Genomic DNA, 13100 nt, shown 5'->3' with positions numbered 1-13100 from the left:
CACATAAATGGAACTATACTTCAGGAAACTGATGAAACCAGGGATATTTTGCTAGTGTTAGTGGATAGGGAGTTGAAGTTTAGAGGGAATATTGCAAAAGTGTCTAAGGCAGCTTATCGGATTACTTGGTTACTGAAGAATACCTTGACAAGCACGTTATTATACAGGGTGTTCGGGATAAATTTGACATATTTATAATTAATTATATTTTTCCGTAAGTTACATGTATTAACACACACTTCTCTTCATTTAAAAGTTTGGACCCTTCTTCATTCATATACAAGATGTCAGAAAGGATGGATAGCTGGAACCCACCTGAATCATGGAAGAGAATAACTTGTATCATGATGATTCGTGCCCGCCATCAAAATAAGGATATTACGACTGCTGCCCAATGCTCTGGTCAAGCCCTGGATAACAAGGGTAGCCAATGGTAGGCCGTATGTATGGCAGCAGGATTCGGCCCCTTGCCACACCTCTGGGAAAAGTCAAAAATGGTTGTCTGAAAATTTCTACGACTTCACCAGTCCAAATGTTTGGCCTCCAAACTCCCCAGACCTTAACCCCATGGATTATTTTGTATGGGGCGCAGTTGAAAAAGACACCAATCGCACTTCCAGTAATACAAAAGCCCAGTTAATGGATAAAATTAAAACAGTTTTTGCGGCCCTTCCCAGGGAGACTGTAGCATCAGCTTGTTCGAGGTTCCGAAGCAGAATTGAAGCTGTGATCGATGCTAATGGTGGTTATTTTGAGTAAATGTTGTTGATAGTATTGTAATTAACTCTGCCTGTAATGTTTTTTTGTCAATTCATTAAATTTAATAGATACAAAGAAGATTTTCTTTTTCCTTACGAAACTGTCAAATTTATCCCGAACACCCTGTATATACTATACATATGCATTTAATTATACATATAAACAAATGATTATACATATAAGCATATATAAAGATTATACATATAAACACCATGATTATACATATACATTCCAACCAGTTGGTATGGGATGGTTTCCAATGCAAGTTGAAGGTTGCCTACAGTTCTGAAGTATGCTGGATACTAAATATTAAGTAGTCTGAACGTGTGCCATCTAGATTCTTGGAATTTTCATGCCACCATTATTGTTGATATATATAAGGCTGTGGGAAGTGATAATATATCACCACATATTCTGAAGGAATGTGCCAGGGAGTTGACACCTGCTTTAACATATTTTTTTTAATACAAGTTGCATTGGTAGATTGATAGTCAAACTAGAGCAGATGGAGTTGGATATTAGATTTGTGCATTTGATTGGAAACTGGCTATCTGATAGGTATCAACAAGTTGTGTATGGTGGAACGATATCCAGGGAAAAGGAAAGTCACTAGTGGAGTGCCTCATGGGTCTGTTTTTGGGCCATTTCTCTTTAACTTGTATATTAACGATATAGGTGAAGATTTGGATGGAGATATTCAGTTGTTTGCAGATGATGCAAAGTTGGGATGAACCATGAAGGGTAGTGAAGAAGTTGTGGCCTTACAGGAAGACTTGAATAAATTGAGTGATTGGGCACAGCAATGGGGATATCAGTTTAATGTTGAAAAATGTAAGGTTTTAAAATTTGGAAAACAAAGATGAGATGCAGAATTTATGCTTGGTGAGGATATATTGTTGGAGGTGGAAGAAATAAGAGATCTGGGGGGGTGATAGTGGATAAGGATCTGAAATTTAGGGGACACATAGCCGAAATTGTGAAGACAACAGAAATGCTTCTGGGAATGATGCGGAGAACACTGATGTGTAGAAGTAGGGAGATTCTTGTTCTGTTGTATAAGGCTTTGATTAGGCCACACATGGACTATTGTGCCCAGATTGTATAATGAGGGTGTGAGTAGGGGAGTGAGGGGCAGGTTTTTTTCGTGCAGAGTTGTAAATGATTGGAATGCCCTGCCTGAGAGTGTGGTGTCTGCAAGGAGTTTGAACATGTTCAAGGTATGATGAGCTGTGTGTGTGTGTGATAAAAGAACCTCCCAGATGAGTCTTTGACTCCATGAGGTAATAATAATAATATCTCAAATCCTAATCTGTGATATTAATTAAAAACTTTATGAACCACTCAGGCATATTACTCTGGTATATAATGGCAACGAGGGAGAAAGCATACAAATATCACTGTTTCCGTCCTAGTTACCTTATTACCATCTCCATCCAGTGAGGTCATTCTCCAGTAATAATTTCTTATACTAATATCATGAAGAATTCTTTACAAGTTCACTTGGTCTGTTTAGATAGCCGCTCTTCTGACAACCTGACTTTACCTTACTTACTATACTCACTTGATATAGTAGTCTTTTGTAGCTCATGCTGCAGAAGATTATGCTGTGGAGGCTATATAAAGAGAAAGGTGACCAGTATAGCAAGAAGACAAAATCAGATTATTAGAAGAATCTAGTCAAGCAGACCAAAGGAAATCTCAGAGTTCTTTCGTTATGTGGCAAGTAAGAGAAAGGACTATGGAAGATTAATCTTAATGAATGATGATGCTGGTCACGAGGAGACAGAAGCGGATAAAATAGTTGAATGACTTGCAAATCTCTTCTGACAAGCCGCTCTTCTGACAACCTGACTTTACCTTACTTACTATACTCACTTGATATAGTAGTCTTTTGTAGCTCATGCTGCAGAAGATTATGCTGTGGAGGCTATATAAAGAGAAAGGTGACCAGTATAGCAAGGAAGACAAAATCAGATTATTAGAAGAATCTAGTCAAGCAGACCAAAGGAAATCTCAGAGTTCTTTCGTTATGTGGCAAGTAAGAGGAAGGACTATGGAAGATTAATCTTAATGAATGATGATGCTGGTCATGAGGAGACAGAAGCGGATAAAATAGTTGAATGACTTGCAAATCTTTGCAAGGATATATTATCCTAGTGAGGTTACTTCTGTAACATATGTGACAGACACTGATGTGGGAACAGAGGTAGATGAATTGGAGGTTATTAGGATATTGCAGAATCTTGATGTAAATACAGCTGTGAGATTTGTTGGATGTCAGCTTGAGGTTTGCAAGACTGTGCAAGGGAACTGACAGTGCCTCTAACTAGGCTCTTTAAGTCTCAGCTCTGGTAGAGTTCCAAGGGAGTGGAAAGATGGCAAAATAATTCCTCTTTTTAATATATTATATTCTAAACTGTATTTCAAAATTTATAAATTAAGATTAAAAAACAACATTTATTTACTAATCAAATTTTCTTGCACCCAACAGGAAAACCACATGACTCACTATTGGACTGCAGACGACACTTTAAGAGGAGGCTGATATAAACTATTCATGTACAGACACACCAGGCATATAGACTAATCTTTCTCAGGATGACAAATACACTGTATAAAGGCATACTAATGTCTTAATTAGCACCTTTTATTGGTGTGGGGATGAGATCTTGTTCACTTATCTGAAGTCTTAAGATGATAGCCTCTCAGAAATTGGTAGGGAGAGGCAGTTATATTATTTAGATTCAGAGAATGTTGTGGTGCTGTGGAAGACTTTAATAACAGTCTGTCAGATTTGTCTACTTCTGTATAATAGGGATTTGAAATAGGAAGTTATTACATTTAGTTTTGAGCAGGATAAAATCGAATATCGTATTGAAAAGAAAATTGTGTAAGAAATCAAAGCTGAGTTGCTTTCAAGGTGAATGACCTGTAGACTAAAATGTACACACATTATTTGAGAAATAAATAAAAGTTTGAAGAGTAAAATCAAACTGTGAAGACTTATTGGCAAACTCTGAAAACATTCATATGGTCAAGAAAGCATGTGATGTTGTTCTCTGAAAAGGATAGGAAGTTCATGACTGTGGTGGATTCAAGAAGTTAAAGAGGAATGCATTGAAAAGAAAGCATATTGAAAGTTTCCAGCAATCAGCTTGTGTTCTGAGAGAAAGCAGTGTTTAAATCAGAGATGATAAAGGTGGCATGAGAATTGAAGATATCATAGACATTTGCAGTAATTACTCTGAAAGATGCGACTCCTCCATGGAGTCACAAGACTCATCCTGGGAGGGTAGTGCTAGTCAGCACAAAGTCTATTGTACCATAAACTCATCCACCATTTGCACTTTCCCCATTCTTTCAGCAATGCATTCCATACTGCTACTTTCCATGCAAAAAAAAATTCTTCTTACCATTTTACTCACTACTTCCTTTTGTAACTTCCAGGGATGACCTCTTGTCCATGTTCTTTCCTGTTGTTCTACCATATGAAAAATCTCCCCAGTGTTTATCTGATGATAACCTTTCAACAGCTTAATATTATTATTATTATTATTACATCACACCTTCAGGGAGTCCAAAGACTCATCAAGGGAGAGCATCTACTCTACAACTTAGTCTCACTACTCCACCAACCTTCATCTAGCACCAATGCCATCTACTGCCGACTACCACCACTAGTACTTTCACAGACAATCACAACATCCATGCACGCAGTGGGATTTGAACTGCAGCCTTTTGGCTGGAGAGCGGATACACTAACCACTTGGCCAACTTTAAATATCTCGGTGACATCCCTTCCTTTTGTCTTTTATCTAAAAAAAACTCTGCTGCTTGCATTCAGTTTATCCACATAGCCAACATGTCTAGTCATTATATATAATTTTTGTTATCCATCTTTGTACCCTCTCTAAGGTTATTTCATCTCTTCAAATCCTGGTGATCAGATCTGACTACAGAAATCTAGATGAGGTCTGATCAAAGCTTTATACAGTGGGACCACCACCACCTCTTTATCTCTCGCATGGTGAATGTCCTCCTCAGTATTACAGCAATATTTTGAGATGCCTTCACAACCTTTGCAATATGTCCTCTGAACTTCAAATTTCTATTTACAATCATCCCAAGATCCATTGCTTCATCAACTTCTTTCAGTATAACTCCAAGTATGAATCAACCCATCTATCCATCTATGGATCTCAAATTTCAAAACCTTACATTTAGTTGCATAAAACTGCAATTCCCATTAATTTTCTCACTTTTCCAGCTTATTCAAATCCTCCTGAAGAGCCAAAAGAGCACTATTACTAATAACCCTTAGCTTCATGTCATCTGCAAACAATTTATCTGCAGCTCCATGACAATATTATTGACATAAAGATTGAACAGTGATGGTCCCAGTACTAAACTCTGTGGAACATCACTAGTAGTACCCTTCCTACTCCTTGATGATACCCATATACAACTCTCTGATATCTATTAGAAAGCCAGTTACTAGTAGAGTTCACTCTAACCTGATATCCAAACCCATGTGTTGCAACCTAAAAAAACATTTGTCATCTGGTACTGTATCAAATGCCTTTGCAAAATACAAAAGAAACATGACAGTGTATTACGAGAGTGGTCTGAAAGGTTCTTGGCCTTGACCATAGATGGCAACGCTATTGGCAGTTTTTTTTTCTAAGTTGGTTCATCTGTCATAAGCAGCCATGTGAAATTGCAAGTCATTCTATCAAGTAGTTTTTTTTTTTTTTTATACAGCTGTCTGAAGCAAAAGTGTTGTCCGTATCCCTTGAAATGGATAAAATTCAGTATCGTGTGGTTATAAAATTCTTTGTAAAAGAAGGTTTAATGCCAAAAGAAATTAATTTGAAGTTCATAAAAGTTTATGGGCATTCTTCTCCTTCGTTTTCAACAAGTAAGAAATGGGCTGCCCAGTTTAAACATGGCCATATCAGCCTTGAAGATGATCCATGTGAAGGATGTCCAAAAAAGTGTAACAAACACCAGAAATCGTTAGTCAAGTGCACGATATGGTATTGGATGACCAGCGAGTAAAGTGTGTGCGAATTGCTGAGACTATAGGCATTTCAAAAGAACATGTAGGATATATTTTGCGTGAAGAATTGCAAATAAAAAAGCTTTGCGCAAGATGGGTGCCACTTTTGCTCACAGCAAATCAAAAACACACTCGCATGAAAATCTCTGAGCAGTGATTGGAGCATTTTAACAAGAATAAAACTGATTTTGTGCATTGATTTATTACTATGGATGAGACTTGGATTCACCATTACATACCAGAATCCAAACAAAACCGTGGACAGAAGCCGATTGTTCAGAGCCAAAGAAGGCTAAGTCGGTTCCATCAGCAGGAAAGGTCATGGCATTGGTGTTTTGGATACTAAAGGCATTTTGTTTATTAATTATCTTGAAAAGGGTAAAACAATAACTGGGGAATATTATTCCAATCTTTTAACCAGACTAAACAAAAAAAATTCTTGAGAAAATACTCAGTTTGCAGAAGAAAAAAATCATCTTTCATCAGGACAATGCACCTACCCACATAGGTGTTTTGGCAATGGGAAAATTAAGGGATCTATACTATGAATTGTGGGAACATCCACTCTATTCCCCAAATTTGGCTCCCTCTGACTTCTATGTCTTCCTAAAACTAAAACTCTTCCTCGCTGGTCAGCATTTTTCTACAAATCAAGAGACGATTGCAGTTGTAGAGTGGTATTTTGCAGATCTTACTGAGAACCACTACAGGGATGAGATAATGGTGCTAGCGCATCGCTGGAATAAATGTATTAGTCTTAAGGGAGATTATGTTGAAAAATAAAAATAATTTTGAAATTATAAATTCATTTTTCATTGTTAGGCCGAGAACTTTTCAGACCACCCTCGTTATGTCTTGCTCTCATCTACTGCTCTTTTTACTCTATTGTAAAAGGCAACCAGATTACTAAAATGAGAGTGTTACTTAATAAATCCATGCTGGCTTGCATAAATAATGTCTTCATCTTCCCAATTCCTTATACAAAATCCTAGTGACAGAAGAAATATAAATTCACCTACAGTTTAATACTTCCATTCTTCTACTGCATTTATGCAATTGTACTACCTTACCCCCTCTTCCACTCTTCAGAAACTTGTTCTGTTGCAAGACTTTAAAAACAGTGCTGTCAATTCTATAGACATGTCCTTAAAACACGTAAAATTTCATGTACCTCTGCATCTGCCTTACTGAGTGTAGTCAGTATTAGAAATAATAGCTCAACTATGCTATCTGCATTGGTTACCCGAGTCCCATCTCCATCTAGTAATGTAATCTGTACACAGCCAGTTTTCCTCCTACCTTCCACATAGCACACATCTATACTTGAGGACGAAAAGCCATAAAAACCTTAAATGTGGCAAGGATGCTGAAAATGACTTTTTGACCATAATACTCAAATATGGATATATAAAAGTTTTACAGTGGCTATACCGAATAATTCAGATGGTCTAATCACAGGGTTGAATTCCAGAGGATTGGAGTAAAGCTCTCATAATAATATCTATAAAAAGGGAAATAAAACTGGATGTGAAAATTACAGAGGAATTTCCTTACTGAGCATTCAAGATAAGATTTATGTAAGGCGGATTGATAAAGTAAGAAGTGCCTTATATGCAATATTATAACATCTGATGATACTGGAGTGAGTCCTGAGAGATAACAGATTAATTTTCAGGTAAATTGTCAGCAGGAAGGTAGTAATGATGCAAACTTGTCATCTTTTACTATCATAATATCATTTATGCTTTCCCCCCCTCCCGCCCAAGAATGCATATCTGGAATTTAATGATGGTGATATGTCAAGCAACCAGAATGGTGAGACCGCTTGCCATTTTGGTTGCTTGTCTTTGGATCCTTTCCACAACTTCCTCATTCATCAAGAAATCCAAGTGACCAGACCTGAGCACAGTAATCCAGGTGTGGCTGTGTCAAAGTCTTGAAAAGCAGACATGAATTTCTTATCTCTGCTTGTTAGTGTATTCAATACCAAGTAATCTTTTAGCTCATTTCACTTCTAACTTCACTCCCTGCCCACCAACACCAAATCCTTAGATTCATCAATTTCTGGAATATTTCTTGACTAAGTGTAAGTGAAAGTTCTCCTCATACTGCATTTTCACTTTCCTAACTAATTGAGTCACCTTCTCAGCCTGTTTTTTTTGTGAACTTCTGTAATAACTGATTATTACCTCATATCTTGTATGAGGAAATAAGTCAGCTATATGAGAAGGCTTCATAATCCATTCTTCTTGTAGATGTTTAATCTCACTATTCATCCATTGTATGCCTGTTCTGTTTATCCTTTTAAACTTTGGAATACCTTCAGACATTGTTGTTAAATAATTCTTGAACAGTGTCAAAGCAGCATTGATCACTTTTCTATCTACTTCCTCATAGCATGGTATGAGGAAGTAGATAGAAATGAACATATACTGTTCATTGCTATCAACTGTTCTCCTGAGTTTTCGTTAATCACTGGCCTAGTAGTTCCTACATATTTCCTTTCCTCACAGATGTCCTTATATGGGTTTGCCACTATCCATGTGATAATTTTATAGTTGCTTTTGCCAAGTGAAGAGGATTTGAACACATTTTTCTCAATAACATCCTCTGAAATGATCAAATTCGAGATTTTCATTCCTTGTGGGCTGCCCATTATATACTAGAGAATCTAAAGAAAATAATTTTTCTTGATGTTAAAATCACCCATAATGATCAACCTGATCTTGATTGTTAAATATTTGCCTATATATTTCCTTGTCATCGCCATTGACATTTCTTAGTGGTGTAGCATCATTCCATGAAATACTTCATCCTTCCTACTTTCATCTCACATTATATTACCCCGAACTGCTGCTGCCCTGCTATCAGCAGCACTCCTCCCTCTCTCTTCCTTCTCATTTCTTCTGGAAAACACCATGCTTCTTCTCTACTCCCATATCATACTAATGAATCATAGATGATGAGTACATCATCATCATCTATGATTCATTTGTACCAGTGATTTTTGAGCAAATAGACTTAATTAGTGTAATAAATACACCTTATTTCTGATGCTTCTACATTTGAAAACAAGCATAGCTAGTTAGTTTCAAGTCCATAATCAATCTTATCTATGCCACTTTTTAGCTGTGACTCTTCTACATGAGATCTTAATCCCCCCCCTTCTTTCCACCACACTCTATCCCATTTTCTCCAGATCCAAACAATTTTCTTGAAACCCAGACATCCTCCCATCACCTTCTCACATAAACACGGTACCCATTGTATGCTATATCTACCTATTCATCTTAATTCCTCCAATTTACCTTTCCATCTTTTATACCTGTGTTCATTCTCTTCTCTAACTCCTCCTCCTCCTCTAAGATCATGTCCTCTTTACTTTCATATTTCCTTTTCTTTCTCAAATGTTTCATTCACTTTTAACTCTCAATACCCCCCCCCCCATCCCATTTCAGCAGCAACAGCATCTCTTGATAAGCTACACCAAATCAATTATAATGCAATCCATTTACTTTTATATAGTTCTATGTCTCTCTCAAATTCATCCCACACATTCACTTTTCTTACCCATAGATACACCAGCATACTGTTCATTATCTCACACATTGTCTGGTGGCATATATCAGATCAGCTCATGCTGTCATTCCTGGAAAGCAAACCAAACTCTGTTTCCTGCTAGGTTGTTATTTTTCATTCTCATTAATAATCTGATTCCCCCCCCCCCCCAGAATCTGATATTCTCCTCAGTAATCATCCTCATAATTTCCTTCCTTCAATCTAAATAATCATTTGTTCTTGCAACCACACTAACTTTTCTACTTGTTTCTACTTGTTTACTTCCTATACCAAAGCTTCAATCACCTTGCTTGTACTTCTGCCTGGGAAACAAATCTTGTATGCCCTCTCATTCGCTACAGCTATAATAATGGAATCCCCATAAAACATTACTCTTGAATCATTCATTCTCTTTTTCCTGGTTATCTTTTGTGCCCTTCCATTTCCATCTACCATTTACCTTATTTAATGCTGCATGTGTTTCATCTGGTTTCTCAACTTTAGTTTTCAATTCTTGCATTACGTTAGTTGTTGCTTGCTTATCCACACACGTGTGTGCACACACACACACTTTCTTTATATTGGCTCTTGTACTCTCTTGCTTACCAGCACTTTATCCCTACCCTAATACACCACACATTACAGTTCATCATTAGAATATAGAACTTCCTACAAAACCCACACTTTCATCTTCCTCTGAAAGTGAATCATACTTAAGAAATTTATGCTATGTTATGTGTTTGATCAATAAGCTACCTGATACAATGAACTTGTTCTTACCTCCATCTTGTGTATTATCATGTGTACTCACATTAATAAATTTAGTTTAATCCTTTATCCAAGTGTAAGCAAACAAAGTTTGCACCTGAAGTATCTTCAGGACTGAGGCAACTCGTCGTGAAGATGGACCAAGCTCTCATCATTCCTTTTCTTAGTATCATCCATAATACAAAGCACATCTCCTTGTGGACATATATAATGCTATGCATTAAGGGAAGGGCCACTACCCAGACCGGTTAGCTCCCGGTGGAAGCTAACCGGTCTGGGTAGTGGAAATTTCCAGTGGAAGCCAGACCCAGAAGTGGTTGATACTAAGGCAGAAGCAATGGAGAAGTCATATTTACCTGTACGAGTTGCCAAAAGGTGTACCACCTTATTATTAAATTACTCTGGATTTAGAGAAAGATGTTGGAAGTTTTTCCCACTTGGTTAGACTATAATAAATCTAGTGTAATAAATAAAATATGTACTCACATATTCAAATAACATTAATAAACTTATCTTTCTCTTTGTTTTGTGACCAACAAAAAATGTGTTCCTATTTCACTAATATTCCAATTAAGGTTAAGCACCTGGGCTAGAACAATGAAATTGAATGTATTTTATTTACAATGAAAGTTGATGAGGAATTGGATCTAGGGATGATAGCAGATAAGGAGGTGAAGTTCAGGAAATGTATTGAAAGTAATTTGTGAAATTCAGAGAACTGCTTCCATAATGAGAAGGACATTGACAAGTAAGTATATAAGATTTGGTAATGCCATAATATAAGTGATTTATCAAGCCAGATCTGAATTACTATACCTATTCATTCTGATGATTACTATAAAAGGTCCAGAGATGAGTGCAGTTACATGATTTAATATTTTCAGTGAGGTTAGAGAAGATAGGATTGGAGGAGGGCATCTGCTGATCATAGCAGATGAAGTGCAGTGAAAGAGAGCAGCAGGAGACAGGTATTTGGATGGCAGTTCTTTTGAGGCAATCTGGCATGACTGCAGTCAACAGGACAAAGTATGCAGTTGGTTGTTACTATAGGCAAGGTTGTTTCAGGGGATCATGTGTAAGATATGCATTAGCAAATTAGCACAGCATGCAGATCGAGTAATTATTATGAAAGACTTCAACTACATAGGCATAAATTGAAAGAAGGAAAGGTCACATGGCATGAAGGAAATGAAATTTATACACCTGAGACATAATTACTTGAAGTAGCATTTCTGGAGAGGACTCTGGAAATGCTATTCTCTCAAATGCAACACACTCATACCCAAAAAAGGACTATGGATATGAAAGTGTTGGATCTGGTTATAGGATCAGAAGATTTTTCCATAACAAAGGTTGCCACACTGCCTCAAGCTAGGGAGATTAATCATGGAGTCTTAACTTGGGAAGATGTGAAATGTGGAAGTTTTAGTTAAGGAGTATTATGGAGCTACAAGACGGGTGACCATGACAAGCTTAGAAGGCAGCTTGAAGCTGATGTTGGCAATGTGGGGAATGGTTGATACATATCTGAAAGAAGCAATATCACAGTGTGTACCCAAGGTCAGAAGGATAAATCAGGTGGGAGTTAGATGAATGAGTGGTATCATTAAGCAGGAGCTGCAAAAAAAAAAAAGAGAAAATGTTCTTGAAGTATATAAAGAGACAGGTGATAAGCAAGCTCATGAATAGCACAAGCCTTATGCAAGGAAGGTGAACAGCATAGTAACGAAGACAAAATCAGAATAAAGAAGAAATTGACTCAGCAAATTAAATGAAATTCCAAACAGTTCTTTTATTATGGAGGGAGGAATTGGAGGGCCAGGATATCAGTAGTGCGTGGGAAATTGTGAAAGAATATTTGTTAGCATCAATGGTGAGTTGTATACCACGAGTGAAGAAGAGGACACAATTTGGAGTAAATTGGATGACAAACAATATTAAACAGGAATTACATGTGAAAAAGAGGCTATGGAAGAGATATAAGGAGACAGTGAAGAGAGGATGCGTGAAGAATATAAGACACAGGCCAGAAGAGTGACTAGTGTGGCAAGGAAAGCGAAACTGGAATATGAGAGGAGATTGGCCCTAAGATCCAAAGAAAATCCTAGGGAATTTTTTAGCTATGTGGCCAGTAGGAGGAGAAATGACTGTAGAAGAATGATATTGTGGGATAAAAATGGGAATAGAGTGACTGATGCAGAGGACATAGTGGAATTGTTCAATGAACACTTTATTGGAGTATTTCATCCTGGAGGAGTCAGTTTTAATGCTAGAGGGATAGGACTGGTTCGAGGTCTGGAGGTACAGGAGGAGAGTGTGTTTCAGATACTGAGAACTCTGTATGTCAATAAAGCTTTGGGACTGGATGGTATTTCACCATGAGTTTTGAGAGAATGTGCTAGGGAACTGACAGTGCCTTTAACTTGGCTTTTCAATGAAAGTCTGGCTTCAGAAAAGGTGCCCAGGGAATGGAAGTAAGGTAAGATAGTGCCATTGCATAAGGGTGATAACAGACTGGAAGTGTCTAATTATAGACAAGTCTGTGTGTCATCAGTAGTTGTTAAGATCTTGGAGAAAGTAGTGAGGGACCGTATACAGCACTGGGCAGATGAGGGTAATGTTATCTGTGAGAGTCAACATAGATTTGTGAAAGGGCGCTCTTGTTTTAGCAATATGCTAGCCTTTTATAATAAAGTTACAAGAACATTAGATGAGGGAAAGGCATATACTGCAATTTTCTTAGACTTAGCAAAGGCATTTGACAGGGTGCCACATGATAAGCTGATATTTAAGTTGCAACACATGGGTCTGGATGTCAGATTGGTCAACTGGATTCAGGCTTGGCTGTCTGATAGGTATCAGAGAGTTGTGTATGGTGGAGCAGTTTCAAGGAGACAGAAGGTTACAAGTGGGATCCCACAGAGCTCAGTACTAGGACCTATATTGTTTAACCTTT

The 13100-nt window shown here is 37.4% G+C and overlaps 1 protein-coding gene across 7 annotated transcripts in view; it reads left to right on the top strand.

Annotated features, from left to right (window-relative positions):
* The window catches only part of LOC150110090 (uncharacterized), a 232993-nt gene that overhangs the window by 113673 nt on the left and 106220 nt on the right, over nt 1-13100 (top strand). The window lies entirely within an intron of this gene.

This window comes from Typopeltis vanoorti, chromosome 1 (genome assembly GCF_054136105.1).
Source record: "Typopeltis vanoorti isolate ZY-2024b chromosome 1, IOZ_Tvanoo_1.0, whole genome shotgun sequence".
NCBI lineage: Eukaryota > Metazoa > Arthropoda > Arachnida > Uropygi > Thelyphonidae > Typopeltis > Typopeltis vanoorti.
The sequence above is the reverse complement of the archived record's forward strand: the minus strand, read 5'-3'. Positions and strand labels throughout refer to the sequence as shown.